This window comes from Microtus oregoni, unplaced genomic scaffold (genome assembly GCF_018167655.1).
Source record: "Microtus oregoni isolate MIOR12 unplaced genomic scaffold, Mior012 000000F_ref0000247, whole genome shotgun sequence".
Lineage (NCBI taxonomy): Eukaryota > Metazoa > Chordata > Mammalia > Rodentia > Cricetidae > Microtus > Microtus oregoni.
Window position 1 is genome coordinate 72,662,872 of NW_024543059.1, and position 19,123 is coordinate 72,681,994.

Below are 19,123 nucleotides of genomic sequence, written 5' to 3' on the forward strand. Positions count from 1 at the left end.
TTTATAGATCTAGAGCATTTTTCCCTCAAGGAACTTTTTGCTACTTTATTTTGGAAATAATCCAAACAGTTGGGTACATACAGATTTTCTTGCCACTCTTAACAAAATATATTTGCCAAGAAAAAAATATATAAGCATTTTCCTTCTCCAATCCATCCGGTCCTGACTAATTGAAACAAAGAGAGATTGAAAAAGCAAATGGAAAGTAGTAAGCGCCAAGTTTTTGATGTTGGTTTTACATCCATTGCAGACAAATCTCAGGACCCGTGTTTTTGGAGAAAACAAGACCATAACAAAAAATGGAAAGGAATGGTTAACATATCGAAAAAACAACATGGAGAGAGGCTAAGAAATGTCATTGTCATAGATTGTAGAGCCATTTCACTTATGAAGTAATTATAACCAACATACTACTGCTTGATTAGGTATTTTTTGTGTTCTAAACTGACTGGATAAACACACTGACCAAGGGAAAGCAAAGAGTCAGAAGACAAGGGATGATTACTTGGGGTGAGAGAGAGGACTAATTAATTTTATGGAACAAAGGAGGTAGAGATGTGTTTTAGAGAGGAAAATTAAGTGTAGAAAATGTAGAATAATTACTGTTTGATTGAGCAACTCACTATCATATTTGAATAATATGTCAATTCCCAAAGAGTAAAGATACTATAGTCACAAGATGAAGTCCCCATCAACAAGACAAAGTGACAGTTCTGCACTTGTATTACATATATTTTCTTAGTTAATTTTATTCCTGTTAAACAAAACATCATTTGTGGAACAAGCAATTGGTCCATATTGAGACATGCCAATCATATTCTGTGCCAAGGGAACTTTCTCACCAAAATATTGTTCATTTGTAATATTTGTTTTTCCAAAACAGAGTATCCAACCAAATGTAGACGATGCAACACAAAGCTGTGTTCTTTCATCATAGTTCACCTGGCCTGAGATTTGAAGTAAGACTAGGAAATGGACACTTTGAGATGCAGCGATCCCTTTCATACACATCCCAATGTAAGATGTGCAGCATTCCAAAGAGCTTGCACAACTGGTTCTCATCCAAGTGTCATAGGGCCTCCAGCACCAGAGGCAATGATCCTAAAATGTACATCCTGGAACAACTAATTACTGTTATACATGTTATGACTGTAAAGCCAAAAAGAGGCAATGCAAAATTTAACATGAATTCATTTACTAGGATTAATGGACCAGTTCTGACCTCGCAGGCCACCAATCAAGATGGACCAAATATGTCCAGCATCTTCCAAAAACCACATGATTTACATAACAATGGCATAAACACCATAAACTGCTGCGCAATGAGGAAACATGTTGACATGTGTCACAAGCTCTTCTAACCACAGGGAATGTCTTCAAGCATACAGATGCATAATACTCTGTGCAACCAAAAATCTGAGTTGCAGCCATTTGATACTTAGGAACATAAAATTCAAATACAACATTAAAATTAAATATAAATTGTTCCTACAGGAAAAACAAATATGTAATTATTGCCAAGTGCTGTGCTTTTATTCCTTTATTTAAAGCTGAAGTGTTTCCTTTAAATGTGTTCAGTGTGCACAGACTTAGAAGACACCAGTTGTCCCATTTGACTCTAGTTAATCTGGTAGCAAGTGGCAAAATAAATAGCATTTCATTTCACATTTATATTCAGCATTATAGCCAACTAGAAATGGTAACTAGTAACCCTTCTCCATGGGCAGACAAAATGACATATTTCTAAATAGATATGTCAAATGTACACAAATAGATACAAACATATGAAGATAGTAAGTGTTTATCTATGTGTATAAACCTAAATACACAGATATTCTTTACCATGAAAAATTGGGAAGGCAAATAGTTATTTCCCTCACAGAATAACTATAATCAACAGCAATGCAATTTAAGGTTTTATTAAGACTCCGTGTTTTATGTTCAATGCCTTTAATCCCAGCACTTTGGAAGCAGAGACGTGAAACTTTGTGAGAGTTCAAGGCCAGCCTGGTCTATATAGCAAGTTCCAGGACATCCAGGGCTACATAGAGAAATGATGCCTCCAAAAATCCAATGCTGTTTCTTATGTGTTTTTATTATAATAAAAAATGAGAACACCTATTTAAAAAGTAACCTAATCTTTTTTTTATTCAGGCAAAAATTCACCAACATCATCGAACAGTCAGAGTAAGATGGAAAATCAAGGGTTACCTTTCTGGGCTATTGTAGAGAAGAGTCAGAATAGCAAAGAGCAGTCTCTGTTCCAGAGAGAGGAGAAGCGTCAGCAGTTTACCAGGGAAATGGGACAAATGAGAATATTAAGAAACATAATCACAGTCCAGTAAAATGTTCCCTTCGCATGTGGCTAATGCTGTATAGTTTCTCAGCAAGAGCAAACAAAGGCAAAGCTTCATCCAAAAGGTAACCCAGGTGGCCTTGATGGAAAGAAACCCAAGGATGAGCCAGACTTCTCACAAGCTTTGGTTCATCTAGGGAATCTTGTGTGACATTGACTCCTTGGACCATGTCACCAGCGGTCAGGAAGATTATCCTGTCATATCAGATATGTGCAGAAGACTGTGCCTGGCCACTGTCTGGAGAAGGTATCTGCTGTTTATGAAAGGGTTATGGTTAGGACTTGTAAGGAAGAAATAATTACAAGTCAAGAAGCCTGGGGTCAACCTCCACAGCTCCTGGTAGGAAATAGCTGCCAGAGAGTGGATGGAGGATAAGACAGTAGAGGCACACACATAATGAGAAGCTCAAGAAGCATGAGGTTTCAGTGATGAAGTGAAGTCAGTGGCTCCATGCTCTTTAGCTAAGAGCTGGGCAATCACAATAGAGTGAAATAGCTCTATGCTAGAGACTGACAGACATAATTTAGAGGACGGCCATGAAACCAAACTTCAAACTAAGTCACAAGACTAATAACTCAAAATGTAAGTACAATGAACACTCCCTAAAACCTACTCCAACCTATGGGATCTTCAATACTGAGCAGAATCCAATGGCATGGAGACAATGTATCTGGCACCATATCTCAATTATCTACCCCCACCCAAAGTGCTCTACCCTAACACATTCACCTTTAAAGATCACCCCAGCTCCAAAATGTACAGTTTGTTCTAGAAGGTGTGATGACATGCCTGGTTCACAGGCTGCAAACTCCAGAAGTGAGTTCTGGTATACAATGAAGGGGAACAACTGTAGAGATTGCAACTCTTGTCACGCAATAGTTCTCAAGAACCCAGTGATCTGCACTCATTTAAACAAGATTAAATAGATGTCTCCAACTTTTATTCACCACTTTTACCCAGAAGGCTACAAGTTAAAGAACTCTGAGTCTGCTCCAATATATTATTTTAGAATTAAGAGTGGTGACAGAATGCATGAAGAGGTGAATGATCAGCCACCCAGTCAAATATTCCACTCTCTAGGCCCTCAGTAACAAGACAAACCCTGGGGTCCCTCCCCCACTTGCCTCAGCTTCAGTAACCAGCCATCAGGCAAGCTTCCTGCAGGTAAGCTACTCCAAAACCACCACTCCCATCCTCCCATCTATTGGATCCTGTAAGCTACAAGACTCACTTCTGCCCCCAAACCCACACATCCCCCACGACCTCAGAAGAAGTCTGAAACACAGAGTGCAACTGCACAGAAGGAGCCAAGAGAGATCTCAGTGGCTCCATGAGACACAGAGAGCAACTTCACAGAGCAGACCAAGAGCAGCTCCCTAAGACACAGACAGCAACTGCAAGGATTGAATCAAGAGGCAAAGACACTATTGGCACCAATTGGAGAAAGAGATTGGTAGATGCCAAGACAAGAATTCATTCAATAACCTAAAAAGCAACATGTTAACACCAGAACCCAGTGGTCAGACCACAGGAAGACCTGATCATCCTAACCCAGAAGAAGCAAAAGAAAATGAGATTAAATATAACTCTATGAGGATGATAGAGACCCTTAAAGAGGAAATAAAAAATTCCAATAAAGGAATACAGAAAAACTGTACCAGGGAACTCCTACAGCTGACAAATACCTTCAGTAATGTGGCAGGATATAAGATCAACAAAAAAAAGTCAGTAGCTCACCATCTACAAATGATAAAGAAGCTGAGAAAGAAATCAGAGAAACATCATCATTCAAAATAGCCACAGATAACATAAAATATCTTGGGGTAACACTAACCAAACAAGTGAAAGACCTGTTCAAAAAGAACTTTAAGTCTTTGAAGAAAGAAATTGAAGAAGATATTGGAAAATGGAAATATGTCCCATGCTATTGGATAGGCAAGATCAGCACAATAAAAATGGCAGTCTTACCAAAAGCAATCTACAGATCCAGTGTAATCCCCATCAAAATCCCAACACAGCTCTTCACAGAATTCAAAAGAAAATACTTTCCTCTGGGAATGGGAAAGGCTCAGTCTGCAGTCATCAGCCAAATACAGAGGTCACAAGATGAGCATACCTCACTGATAAAAAGGTACCAAGCCATGTGGCTAACACAGAAAAGACTTATGGGTTAATGTAAGATGTAAGAGTTAGCTAGAAATATTACATAAGCTAATAGGCCATACAGTGTTGCAATAATATAGCTTCTGTGTGATTATTTTGCATCTGGGCAGCTAGGAAACAAATGAGCAGCCTCTGTCAACAAATGGTGCCAACATGGGCAACTACATCCACATAGAATCTGAGACAGCATGGGAAGAAATTCTAGACACAAAAGGATGGAGCTAATCACGAATTCTTGGTAGCAACATTTTTTCGGTTGGTCTCTGATTGCTAGAGGCAAGTGCCTCTCATTTAAGAAAGGCTTCCTGACTTAGCTTTAGCTGCTAAAACCTTGCAGCTCTTTTAAGAGGCCCCACCACCAAACACTTCAATGGTGCTTATGAATGGCCAACAAAATGCTTCTTGGTGGTGACAGGGACCTTGAAATGCCATAGAATGGTAATAAACATGGCTCCTGCCAGTAGCTCTGCCATGAAGCTAGACTCTAAGAAAGCTAAGAAATTGGGTAGATCTATCCATCAAAACCATGACTTTAATCCTAGCCATATCACTTAGGTTGTTTCTTTTTCTATTTCCATTCATTTGCATGCAAATTACAAGATGTCATTTATTTATTTTATTTTTTATTTTTTTTTATTTTTTTAACCACTAAATAGTATTCTAATGTAAAAATGTACCACATTTTCATTATCCGTTCTTGGGTTGAGGGCATCTAGGTTGTTTCCAGGTTCTGGCTATTACAAATGTCCTTGTAGTATGATTGAGCATCCTTTGGGTATATGCCCAAGAGTGGTATTGCAGGGTCTTGAGGTAGGTTGATTCCCAATTTTCTGAGAAACCACCATACTAAGTTCCAGAGTGGTTGTACAAGCTTACATTACTACCAGCAATGGAGGAGTGTTCCCTTTACTCAGTCTCCTCTCCAGCATAAGTTATCATTGGTGTTTTTGATCTTAATCATTCTAACTGTTGTAAGATGGTATCTCAGAATCATTTTGATTTGCATTTCCTTGATGGCTAAAGATGTTGAACATTTCTTTAAGTGTCTTTCTGCCATTTGAGATTCTTCTGTTGAGAAGTCACTGCTTAGAGCTGTACCCCATTTTATTTTTTTTAATTAATTAATTTATTTATTAAAGATTTCTGCCTCCTCCCCGCCACCGCCTCCCATTTCCCTCCCCCTCCCCCGATCAAGTACCCCTCCCTCATCAGCTCGAAGAGCAATCAGGGTTCCCTGACGTGTGGAAAGTCCAAGGACCACCCATCTCCATCCAGGTCTAGTAAGGTGAGCATCCAAACTGCCTAGGCTCCCCCAAAGCCAGTACGTGCAGTAGGATCAAAAACCCATTGCCATTGTTCTTGAGTTCTCAGTAGTCCTCATTGTCCGCTATGTTCAGCAAGTCCGGTTTTATCCCATGCTTTTTCAGACCCAGGCCAGCTGGCCTTAGTGGGTTCCTGATAGAACATCCCCATTGTCTCAGTGTGTTGGTGCACCCCTCGCGGTCCTGAGTTCCTTGCTCGTGCTCTCTCTCCTTCTGCTCCTGATTTGGACCTTGAGATTTCAATCCGGTGCTCCAATGTGGGTCTCTGTCTCTGTCTCCTTTCATCACCTGATGAAGGTTAATATTCAGGAGGATGACTATATGTTTGTCTTTGGATTCACCTTCTTATTTAGCTTCTCTAGGATCGCGAATTATAGGCTCAATGTTCTTTATTTATGGCTGGAAACCAAATATGAGTGAGTACATCCCATGTTCCTCTTTTTGGGTCTGGCTTACCTCACTCAGGATAGTGTTTTCTATTTCCATCCATTTGTATGCAAAATTCAAGAAGTCTTTGTTTTTTACTGCTGAGTAGTACTCTAATATGTATACATTCCATACTTTCTTCATCCATTCTTCCATTGAAGGGCATCTAGGTTGTTTCCAGGTTCTGGCTATTACAAACAATGCTGCTATGAACATAGTTGAGCATATACTTTTGTTGTATGATAGGGCCTCTCTTGGGTAAATTTCCAAGAGTGGTATTGCTGGGTCCAGGGGTAGGTTGATCCCGAATTTCCTGAGAAACCGCCACACTGCTTTCCAGAGTGGTTGCACAAGTTGGCATTCCCACCAGCAATGGATGAGTGTACCCCTTTCTCCACAACCTCTCCAGCAAAGGCTATCAATGGTGTTTTTTATTTTAGCCATTCTGACAGGTGTAAGATTGTACCCCATTTTAAATTCATAATAAAATCCTAAGGATATTAGGAACAGAAGAAACATACCTCAACATAATAAAGGTCCTCTCTTTCTCTCTCTCTTTCTCCCTCTCTCTCTCTCTCTCTCTCTCTTCCTCTCTGTCACACACACATACACACACATTCACACACCACACACTATACACACATACATACCACACACCCCTCATACATACTCATACCACATACATGCATGCCACACATGCCCCACACACACCAACACACACCACATTAAACACATCACACACACACCACATTCATACACACTGCAAACAGACCATATACACAAACACCACACACACACACATCACATATACTCACACCACAAATGCACACCACATACACCACACACACACTGCACACACACACACACCACATACCCATATACACCATACAATCACACCATACACACACACCAACACACACCACATTAAACACATCACACACACACACACCACATTCATACACACTACAAACAGACCATATACACAAACACCACACACACACACATCACATATACTCACACCACAAATGCACACCACATACACCACACACACACTGCACACACACACACACACCACATACCCATATACACCATACAATCACACCATACACACACACACCATACACATACCACATACACCATACCCTCATACCATACCACACACTCACCACCCAGACTTAGCATATACTCAGCCAGTATTTTACTTAATAAAGGAAAAATAAAACTCCTCCTCTATAGTCAGTGACAGGGAAAGGGTTCCACAACCTTTATTTTTAATCAATGTAATGCTTGAAATCTTAGCATAATAAGGCAAAAGAAAAAATAAAAATGTAAATAAGAAAGGAAGAAGTCACATTGTCCCTCTTTGTACAGAGCTGAATCTTTAAAGACCCTAGTGACTCCACCTGACACGTTTAGATCAGCTAATCACTTTCATGAAAATAGCACAAGATATAATAAACATACAAATACATAAATTTTGTCTAAGCATTCTCACAGTCTTTCCCTAAAGGCAACTTCAAGCAGTTACCTTTGCATTAGGAAATGAGAAACTAGGTTCAGAGGGTTTGTTAGAGCCTGACTGTGAACTGACATTAATTCGTCTGTACCCAGAATATCCCTTGAAGTTCACCAGCGAGAGATGGGGCTGCCAAGTAATGGGACATCAGCCAAAAGCCCCTTTTATAGTGGTTAGGTTCTTAACCCCTTGGCCATTTCATCAGTGCACATTTGGATAACCATTCTTAGCAATCAGAACCCATAAATTTGTTCCTGGCCTTAGGGCATGGGCAGTAAAGGGAAGAAAGTCCACCCAGTAGAGCTCCCTATGTCTAAAGAAATAGACCAGGAACAAGATCCCATTTCTGGAGGTATTCCCTAGAGCAGTGCCAGCAGAAACAGGAAAGATTCAGGAAGTCAGTCCTACCACCATCTGCTCTCCTATCTGGTCCATGCAGTGGGTGGATGGTCTGAGCCCATAGCCCGTGTGTGATGAGCTATACCTGTCGTAGTTGTATATGAGGCATATTATCTTCATGATGCTGAGTTTAAAATGTGATTTGCAGAAGTATACAATGATGCAAGTTGGCAAAGGGTGAATTGTGGAGAGTCTGTAAAGTGTCATCTTATTGGAGAACTACATTTCCCATATTATGCTTTGCTGGACATACTTAGGGTAGATTATGAGAACAGCTCTTGGGAAATTTGGGGCACAGGAGCAAAGCAGCAGCTGTTCTGTAGCTAACACATGTCACTTATCAAATGACATGAGGCAGAAGCCAGGCCTGTAACTTCTCTGTTCGCCTCGATCTTCATTCAGCCTCTCTGGCTTTCTGTACCAACACCATGTTTAACTCTGCAATAAAGGTGACTGACTCCTACAGAATCCCTGACGTCTCATGCTACCAAGAGGCAAGAGAAAACTCAGCAGGTCTGAGGCTCTGCTCATGCAGACCAGTTTGTCCTTGTGTTTCTAGCTTCTTCCTGCTCCCCTCAACTTATGTCCTCTCCCTTTCTCCTTGTTCACCTGGTCATCTTCAGTCTATAACATCAGACAGGAACCTCACAAAGACGATGTAACCTAGCCAGTTTCAGAGGATGGATAAGCCTAAAAACATGCATGTGGCATGCTGTCTTCTGCTGCTCTTAATTAACACAGATTCAATAGTAGAGACGAATATTTGGAGCCACTGAAACAAAGTATAATTCAGGAAGGTGAGAATGCCTGGAACAAAGAGACAGCTTTTGTGACACAAATGAAGGGACTATGGAAGGGTAGGGACCTCTTTCTCTAAAACAAAAGGCAAAGAGGAGGCTGGAGAGATAATTCCATTAGCGATGTGTTTGCCACACAAGCAGAAGAACCTGAGTTCAACCACCAGCACCTACATGAAAAGCGGGGCATGTTGTCATATCCTTGTAATCCTAAAATTGAGGAGGAGTTAGGCGGACACCTGAGGCTTCTTGCTCATCTACTCTAGCTGAGTCAATGAACCCAAGGTCTCAGTGAGAAACTTTGTTTCAGAACATTAGGTGGATGAACCCAGAGGAATGACATTTAAGGTTGACCTCTGGCATCCACATTCACACACACAAGTGTACACGCGCGCGCGTGCACACACACACACCTCCAAAGAGTGAAAATATTTTTTAAAATAACATGAAGAGAAAATAGATAATTCAGAAGAATAAGTTCATCATGAAGGCATTACACTTGAAAGCCACCTGGAGTTCTAGAAAAGAAAGAATTTCCTGATGGAAGACAGAGAATATTCTGAGTGGGATCCAAGTGGGGAGAGAGGAGAAGAAAGTTCCCTAGGCAACAAATAGCAATGTGTTCTATGCATGCCCCAGCATATATGATAAATATTATGGAGTCATACTACTCAAGGCCTCCTATAATTTTCTTTCCTTTCCGTCAGGAAGAGAAGCAGCTCTGGCTGCATTAACTCAGAGTCAGAAAGACAAGACAGAATGATCAGAGACCTGAAGCTCACACTGGTCTCGGAAGGTAGGTTAAAGATATTGAGCCATTCCGATCTTATCAAGTCAAAGCTTGCCAACCTGGAGAGACCCATTAGACAGAAACATGAGCTAGGACAGACGTTTCTGATGTGCTGTGAATAACCAGTAATTGACAACTAATATTACAAACTGGGACACACAAACTTCATCAGTAAAGATATCAGAGAGAAAAGGCCTAAGCTCAAAGCGTGGCACAATCTCAACACCCTGCAGTAGGGAGCTCCTGAAGATAGAAAGAGATGAAGGTCATGAGATGAGCTGATGGCCCTAAAGAAATGCTGTGGTTTCCACACAGGGTTTCAGGTAATCTCACCTCAGCCTCTGCTTCCAGCCTACAAACCCTCAATCTCTTCCCCCAGATATGTCTTTGAAAACAATTTCAGACGCACATGCCTTACACTAAGCCTCCCTAAGCCTGATATCCGTAGCAAATGCTTTCCAATGCCCTGTTGTTTTAGAGAAAAACCATTAGTGTTCTGTGTGCCTAATCCAATCATCTGCTCTTTGTCAGGGAGCTCTTGCACATTCTGTCATTGCCTTTCAGTTAAGCAACGTGCACTAAAGTTTGGTAACCTCTCCAAGAACTCTCCCTGGCCTTAGTCTGCCTATTCGTGCTTGCTTGCTAGTTCAACACATCTTCACATAGATAGAAGAAACCATGATGACGCCATTGTTACAACAAACACTCCCAGGAAGGTCTGCTCACATGCTGGCATCAGAGTCTATGTCCAGGAGCATCGTTCCCTTGCCAGAATCAATTGCTCGCTTGCCAGTGTCACTCAGGTAAGTGCAGGGCCTCACTCTGGAATCCTATCTGTCATTTCTCTACCTCTTTCTTCTTTAGCTTTCTCTCCTGAATCCTGCTCATTTTGATAACATTTTTTGGTCAAAATATTTTGTGTAAGTTTTCTATAATCATAAAAGATCTCGGAGAGCCTGTTGCTTCAGAATTGCAATCACTTTTTCAATCTTGTCATAGATGAATTGCATGCTGTATCTGGTGTGGATTGTTAAGCCCTAAGGCATGGACCATATTGTCCCCTGTGGTTTGTGTTGGTTTTGTGTTCTTCTCTGACTTTTTTTTTAAAGAATAGGACTAAGTACACAGCTTGTGTTCAACAAATAATAAATAATAATCATGGATTTCATTTGCAGGTGGGATCATTTGAGAAATGGAATATTTTCATGTGAGCTTGCCAATGAATTCTCTCTCCACTCAGGAAAAATGTCCTAATGCGCTCCTGCCCTGAATTCAGGTTAGATTAGATGGACAATTTATTTTTGGGATCATGTCCTAGAGCACATCAGGGTACTAAAGAAAACAGGCCAGCAGAAATGTAATGCCCCTGGGGTAATTGTGTTCTGTGTGATAACAGCAAGGGTCTATTGTTACAGTTCTGCACAGGTGTATTCCCACAATGCTGGATCAGGAGACAATTAGGTTTCCAAAGCCACCACCATCCTGCTCTTCTGAAACACGCAGAAAGGAGAGGTGCCTGCAGTTAGTGGAAATAGATATGATTTTCTTCTTCACTTTCTAAATTAATACAACATAAATTTCCTGATGGGGGAGTGTGGGCCCAGCACCGTGACAGGCAATAGCAAGAAGCTAATGAATAGCATCCATTACCTTCCACCAAGGATCTCGCGGTCTTAGGAAGTAGACAGATGTATAAACAAACAATCACAATGGTTTGTGGTGTGCTAAATGAAATGGTTAAGGGTCATTTGCCCAAAGTACTAGGAAAATAAAACAGTGTGAACTCTAAGCTTGGTCAGTCTCTGACTTCCCCATTGTATTTCTTCCACGCATAGAATAAGCATCACTTTCTTTCTCTGTTGGGGATACTGCATGTCACTATACTCAGAGATCTACCTGCTTCCGCCTCCCGAGTGCTGGCAGCAAAGGCGTGGGTCACACTCCATATGCAGTTTTCTTTTTTTGTTGTGTCTTTACCTGTGTTTTTGTATTAGACTAATACTGGCCCAAAGGTTTGGAAATGTTCCTTCTGTTTCCATGTTTTTGGAAGTCTTATAGAACTATGGTGTAGACTCATCTGGGCTTGAGCTTCTTTTCTGTCAGAATCTTTTCAATGCTGTTTCAATCACCTTTAATTATTATGGGTTTGTTTAAGTTATTAATGTCTTCTTGGTTTGCCTTTGGTGGTTAAACCAAACTTTAGGAAACTTAAAAATTCATCCATTCTTTTAGATTTTCTAACTTAATGAGAATTACACACACACATGCACATCCAAACACACACACACACACACACATGCACACACGCACATGCACACACACACAATTTCAAAAATAAAGCTGGATGTGAGGGCTCATGGCTCTAATTCCAGCATTTAGGAGTCTAACGCCACAATTTTGCCATGGCTTGAAAGCCAGTCTGAGCTATAGAGTGAGTTCCAGGCCATTCTGGGAACAGAGTAAGACAATGTGTTATGGGGAGGGGGGGAATTAATGATGAAGAGATGAAAAATACTTCATTACGAATTATTTCAAAAAAAGAGTTTAAAATCACAGTGCTATAAGTACTGCATCCTCAATATAGTTTATAAATATGTGTGTGTAAATCAATAAGTTACTACTAAAAGTGATAATAATACAATGTCGTATAAAAGAATACATCATTGCTTGTAAATAACAATTAAGACTGATACTTTAACAACATTCAAGAGTCATAGAATAAATACTATATATGAGGCGAAATAAAATAAGTTTTAGAAAAATTAGTTATGCTGCGGTATCCATCTTATACATGTGACTGAATAGTGCTAACAGAAATATATATGCAAAATCCAAAAAGACAAAGGAATGTACAGGAGGAGAAACAGCAAATTCAGAAGAATGTATTCCTCTCTAGGGAGGAGATAACCATCAGTAAAAAATCACATGAGGAATATCAAACAGGTGTGTAACATTTTCTTTGTCTAATTGTGGACATATGGCCTCTTGATACATAATTCTTCATGATTTTTATTTGTCTGAAGCAACTCCAAATAACTTGGGCAAGCACAAACGCTATGCATATATGGGGTATACTGCCTTCAGTTCAAGGGGAACGCGGAGCTATCTTTTTGTTTTTCCCTTTTCTCCCACCTAAATAATCAGGGCTCCCTGGGAGCATGACTCTGTGCAGCGTGTGTGTGACGCTTGCTTCTCAGAACTCTGTCTCTCTCTGATCAGCAGTAAATCACACATTTTACTACACAGAATGTGTAAGACATGCTAAGAAACAATGCCACTTTAGTACACAGAAATCATTTACCTGATAAATGTTCTTATTCCTTAAAACAATCCTTACGTAAAAAGCAGTTTGAGAGTGTGTCCCTTTAGCAAAACAATAGCAGTTCAGCCTGTGGTCTCCCAAACCATGGGGTCTCAACCAGGTTTACAGTACCAGGGATAAGCTTCTGCCAGTGGAGGGGTCCTTAAATCCATTTAGAAAACTTTTGGTAGCCCCTGGCATTCATGCCACTACTGCAAACATGGGCATCACTCTCCGAGACCGTTATTATTGTAGATCACAAGGTTTCCAGCTGGATAAGACTGATGTTGGTTTTTCTCATCTTGTGACCTACAAAGCACCTTCCAGCATCCCGAGTACCAGCTGGAATACCCATAGACCAATGCAACCTAATCTCCCCTTCCTTCAACAGAGAAACTTCTAAATACAGCTTCTGGTGGCTAATACAGAGAGGCTCAAGATCAGTCAAAGTGCTGAGAAAAAGTGACTATGGGATGCTAAGTCCTACCTGGGACATCTATACCATACTCCCTCAACTCCCAAGGCTTAGGAAACAGAAGATGGGGAAGAAAGATTGTCAGGAAAGATAGCTAGGAAGTAATGTCTCCTAGACATCAAGGGCCATTGTGCTCATGAACTTACAGCAGATGCAGTTGCCAGCAAAAGATCAAGCCCAGCATGGAGAGGGGAAGGGCTCATGAGGCCCTGCTCCTAGTTGAGAAGCTACTGGATGTTGGTGGCCCTGGGAAGAGGGAGAGTTTCTCTAGTGCTGTGGTTCACACTCCTGTGGATGGTGTGTTAGTTCCATGTACATATAGGAAACATTAAGTAGACTCAGTGGATTTGAAGAAAAAGAGAGAGGGGAAGAAAGAAGAAAAAAATGAAGTTATAAAAGGGATGTGGAGAAAAGCAAATATGATCCAAATACATTCTATTTATGTACAAAAAACCTTAATCATCTAATATCATTTATATGTCCATTCTATAAAAGCTGGGGATGAAGTAGAATTAGAAACACAGATGTGTTTCTTTCAAAAAGAAAAAAAATGACGTTGAGGAGGAAATCACTAGGGAACATAGTTTTTGGTCCAAATAAAATCTCTTATTCTTGGGACAATTGGTGTAGCCTGTGACTCTTAACTTTCAAAATTCAAATTTCTAAAGTGTTATAAATACTATAGGTAAATAGAACAAATATACAAGTAAAAAAGAAATAAAAATTATTAAATTTGGGGCAGTAAGACTTAAATGAGTCAAGACAGATTTACTTCTTACAGGTTCATGGGAGTGCCTTGTAAGGTGTCACGAAGCTATAGACTGAAAAGTTCAAGCAAACATAAGAAACGAGTACGCGCTTTCATAGATAGAAAACCACATGCCTAGGGAACTCAGCATTTGTAGCAGATATGGTTTCCCAAACTTCCGGCTCGTGCCAGCATTCCAGGAAGTGCGGAGTCCAACAAGGCACAGGGGGAAGAAAAGGAACTGAGACTCTGGACTCTGCTGCCTGTAGGCAGGCACTGTAAACACACCATCCGCTTTCCATTGTCACAAGAACCTTTGCTGAGCTGGGAAGTGTCATTCCCTTTGCCTAAAGGGGCTCAGCAAGGGTCCATCACTTGGTCTAGTGCTCTCCCACAAACCACAGGATCAGAATGCAGACGGAATTTGTGCACACCCAAAGCTCTGTTTGCCTGCACTACCTACTCTCCACCTAGTGATGGGGTGGAGGGAGGAGATAATCCAGCAGCAGTCACTTCCCTGCAATCTCAGAAGCAATATTACCCCGCAGGGAGCAAACGTTCTTATTACAATGCTTTGTGGGCCCCCAAAGAACCGTAGTATATAAAAAGATATAAAGTGTGCCTGCGGTATTAAATTTTCATGGGACAAGGGGATCAACCAGGGAAGAAAACATCTGAGTTTCCAGAGGGGAATGATAATGAAAAAAATACAAAGAGGCTGAGAATGTCTCCTGTGTTTCAAACACAGCATACAAGTCTATTTAAGTCATTTTTCAGACTTTACATATAAACCCCAGATCAGAGCATATGTTTCTCAATTCTACTAAATGTAAGTTTTCCAGCGCCAATGGGTTCTTTCTTTTATGTGCTACAGGAAGGTTTCATGCTGGTCAGATCATGGATTTTAGAGTTAGGCGGATGTATCAAGTTGGCAAGTTAGCTCAGCTATTCATAGTGTTTGCATTAACATGGACTCCCTTGGGTTTCATCTTACTTATGGGACGACTGAAATAATGAACTTCAATTGCATGTGAAATGATAAGGAAAGATGAGGCCTTTCCTCTACATTTGGCTACTAATTTCTTTGAATAGTAAATCTCTTCATTAGTAAGAAGAATGCAAAATAACTGGATAAAATAAAGGTGTTTTTTTTTTTTTACTTTAATAGAAGCCCCAAATGTCTTTTACTTTTATTGGTGTTCTTTTCAAGTGGTTTGGATATACATTTGACCACTCAGAAAAATAAGACAGTCTGGTGATTTAGCAATGGGACATGTTCAGTTATTCTGGAGGGAAATTTTGTTGTTCTGTCTTAGGGGGTTACAATTACTTAACTCACCAGTCTTCTGCCTCAGTCTCTCCAGAGCTGAGATCACACACATGTGAGATTGTGCATGTGGCTGCAGTGTCAAAGGAGGTCATAACAGGGTGTCATAACCCCCTGGAGCTGAAGTTAAAGCAGTTGTAAACTTCTCGGTGTGGGTGCCAGGAACTGAACTCAGGTTTTCTATAACAGCAGTACACACCCTTAAGCATTGAGCCACCTTTCTAACCCCAAATGAGGGATGTATAAGTTTATTCATTTTGTGTATGTGTGTATGTGTTGCATGTGTGTATGTTCACGCACGCGTGCACCTGGGTACGTTGAACATCACATGCATGCAATGCCTGAAGAGGCCAGAAGAGAGTGTCAGATCTTCTGGAACTAGAGTAACAGGCAGTTGTGAGACACCCACTATGTGCTGAAAACCAAGCCTGTGTTCTCAGCAAGAGCAAAAGGTACTCTAGTTTCCTAACGCTCTGAGACAGAAGTAAAAATCAAAAGTGTCATTTTGTTTTACTCATAACCATCAGTGGAAAGAATAATTTAAATTTAAGTGATAGAATTATAAAGTATAAGAATGTCAAGAGAGGAGAAGAGGGACAAAAAAAGTGTTCTCTAATAATCAAAATGTATTCAATATTTATGCTTTTTGAATTATCTTGATAAATATCATCATCATCATCATTTATGCCCCCACAATGCTAAAATATGCAAAGGCAGCCCGTTGATGGTGGCACTCCAGTTGTTCCTATCCTGGGCAGTCCTAGATGCTTGTGTTATTGTTATATCCAAGATCCCACAGTCTTCCTTTACACTGTTTATTCAGCACTTTTTGGGCCTTCCTCTTCGCAGTCTTCTTGTGTATGGGAATTATAACTGAGTACTTCCATTCTTTGGGAATCACTTTGTGTTCCCACATCTCTATGAAGGGTCTGAGAAGTGTCTCCATCCCTGAGCCTATTGTAGCTGCCTTCAGCTCCTACACCGTGATGCCATCTATTCCTGGGGACTTTCTGCATTTCGCTCTCTTGATAATTTCCTCTATCTCGCTCCTGTCAATAGTTAATATTTCCTCATCCTCCCTGTGTTTGAGTGGCTGCCGACGTGTTCTCATTGTAGTCTACATCATTGCAAAGGATGTCAAAGTATTGTCTCCATGTTTGCTTTACTTCCCCTGGTTCTGTTAATGACCTCGCTCATCTTTAATCACCCAAATCTGAGGAGTATATTTTGAAATTATCCCTCTGATAGCTTCATGGACAAAATGTGTATTATGGAGTCTAACCTCTTTGACCTTTTTGCATATATCTTGTATATACAGATCTCCATCCTCCTTCGCTCTTCTTTTTAACCTCCCTGAACAGATAGTTGTGGTATTTTGCTGTCTGTGGATTGCCTCTTTGTTTGTTCTTTGGCTTCCTCCTTTCTCCCACCAGGTTGATCACCTCTACAATAAGCCATTATACTGGTATTGCCTCCTGTGTAACTCTTTTGATTTTCTTCCATTCGCTTTCTATATTTGTAAAGGGTTGTTTGATTATTTCCCTCATCTTTTTTTTTCAGCAATTCTCTTATACTCTCTCTGTACAGTTGGGTTCATCCGTTGTTATGATCGATCTTCCAGTTTGTCTTGCCCGGCATGTCAGTTGAATGTTGCCCATAACAAGTTGGTGATCTGGCCCTAAGTCTGCACTATGAAATCATGGGCTGTTTTGGGTGCTGGATAAGAGTTTCCTGCTGACCAGAATGTAGTCACTTTGGTTGTATGTGCATTTGTCAGGGGATTCTTACACCTAGCATCTTGATGGTTTGGCCTGCTTGAATTTTGTGTTGGATATGTACAAATCATATGCATAGCAGAGGTCAGGCAGTCATTCCCCTCTGATAAACATGCCTTAATACAAATATTACAACTCAAAAGAATTTTTAATGTGATTGTTGGCTTTCTCACTCCATTATGCTAACCAAAGCACAACTCTGAGAACTATATTTGCTATGGTTCAGCCTTAAGACTCATCTTTCTTTCCAAAAGAGAAAAGGAAAAACAACTAAAGATAAACGTGTATCATAATTTAGATTCTCTAAAAATTATTTTTTAATTCAGACATATTATCTATATGCATAAGACAAACTCTCACCAGTACATTCGTATTTCAGAGACCTTTTTAACAGAACACTAAAACTAGAAGTTATGCAATTGTTTATTACAATCTCCTAAGATCCTTCTTTACATGCACTAAAAGGAACATCACAAGTAGAAAGGATGTGAAAATGTTATGTCATATTCACATAAGCTAGGCATGGTGGTGCAAAATTAATTCCAGTGCTGGAGAGGTACACGCAGAAAGATCATAAGTTTCAGGCCAAACTGCTGATACGGCAAGACTGTCTCAAAAAATCAATAAAAGAGGAAAATATGTGCATTCATGTAGAATGAAGAAGTGTGCTTTTATACATTTCCATCTAAATCATCCCTTATGGACATTTTTGGTGTGAAGCATCACACAGACACTATATGCAGGTATGTTTTATATCTTTAGGGAGGAAGTAATGTCATTTTAATTGTACATTCCTCCCCAGTCTGAATTGCAGCAATTTAAAACTAACCTGGAACAAGCCTGCAGGAATGACTCATGCCTGAGATGTTGCGTGATGAGGTTGAGGTGTTTCAAGGCCATCCCGCAAGCAAAGCAGCTACCACCTGCATCAAATTGGCCGTGCTGGCATCGGAGTACCACTGGCCTTTGATTGTTATACCCTCATAGAAGGAGGGGTGTCTCAGGAAAGCGCTAGAGCAGTAGTTCTTGAGCTTTCTATGGCCGCGACCCTTTAATATAGTTCATCATGTTGTGGTACTTCCAACCATAAAATAATTTCCTTGCTACTTCATAACTGTAACTTTCTACTATTATGAATCATAATATAAGCATCTGATAGGTAGGATAGCTGATATTCAACCCCCAAATGGGTCACGACTCACAGGTTGAGAAACATTTTGCTGGTGTAGATTAGGCTGGGAAAGGTTAATTGAAGATGGGATCCATCTGTGTGCTATGGAAAAGATAGCATTTATTCAAGTGGAGATTTTCCAGTGCAGCTGGTTGGGGGTCACCCACTGTCCTGTAGGAAACCCCTCACTCATAATCCACAAGGAAGTCAAGTAAACTTATTATTGCCCCAGTTCAACTTTGGTGAGGGGAACCTCCTAAGGAGGAGGCAGATATTTGTGTCTCTCCAAGGAAGGCATTTGCACAGCAGAAGGAAGCGACAAAATTTGGAGGAAGCCATGCTTCCACCACTTAGCAATAAAACAGTCATCATTTTTAGTATTAGTAGCTGTTTATTGTAGTTAAGCACAAACTTCTCTGTCCGGAACATTTTCATAATTTTAATCTTACCTGAAGTCACGCTGAGTTTATCTAAAGAAGAGCAGAGATGAGCATCTTGTGGGAAATGGACACAACTCCATGCTACTTTAGGATGAGCATCCTCCAAGGGACTCATT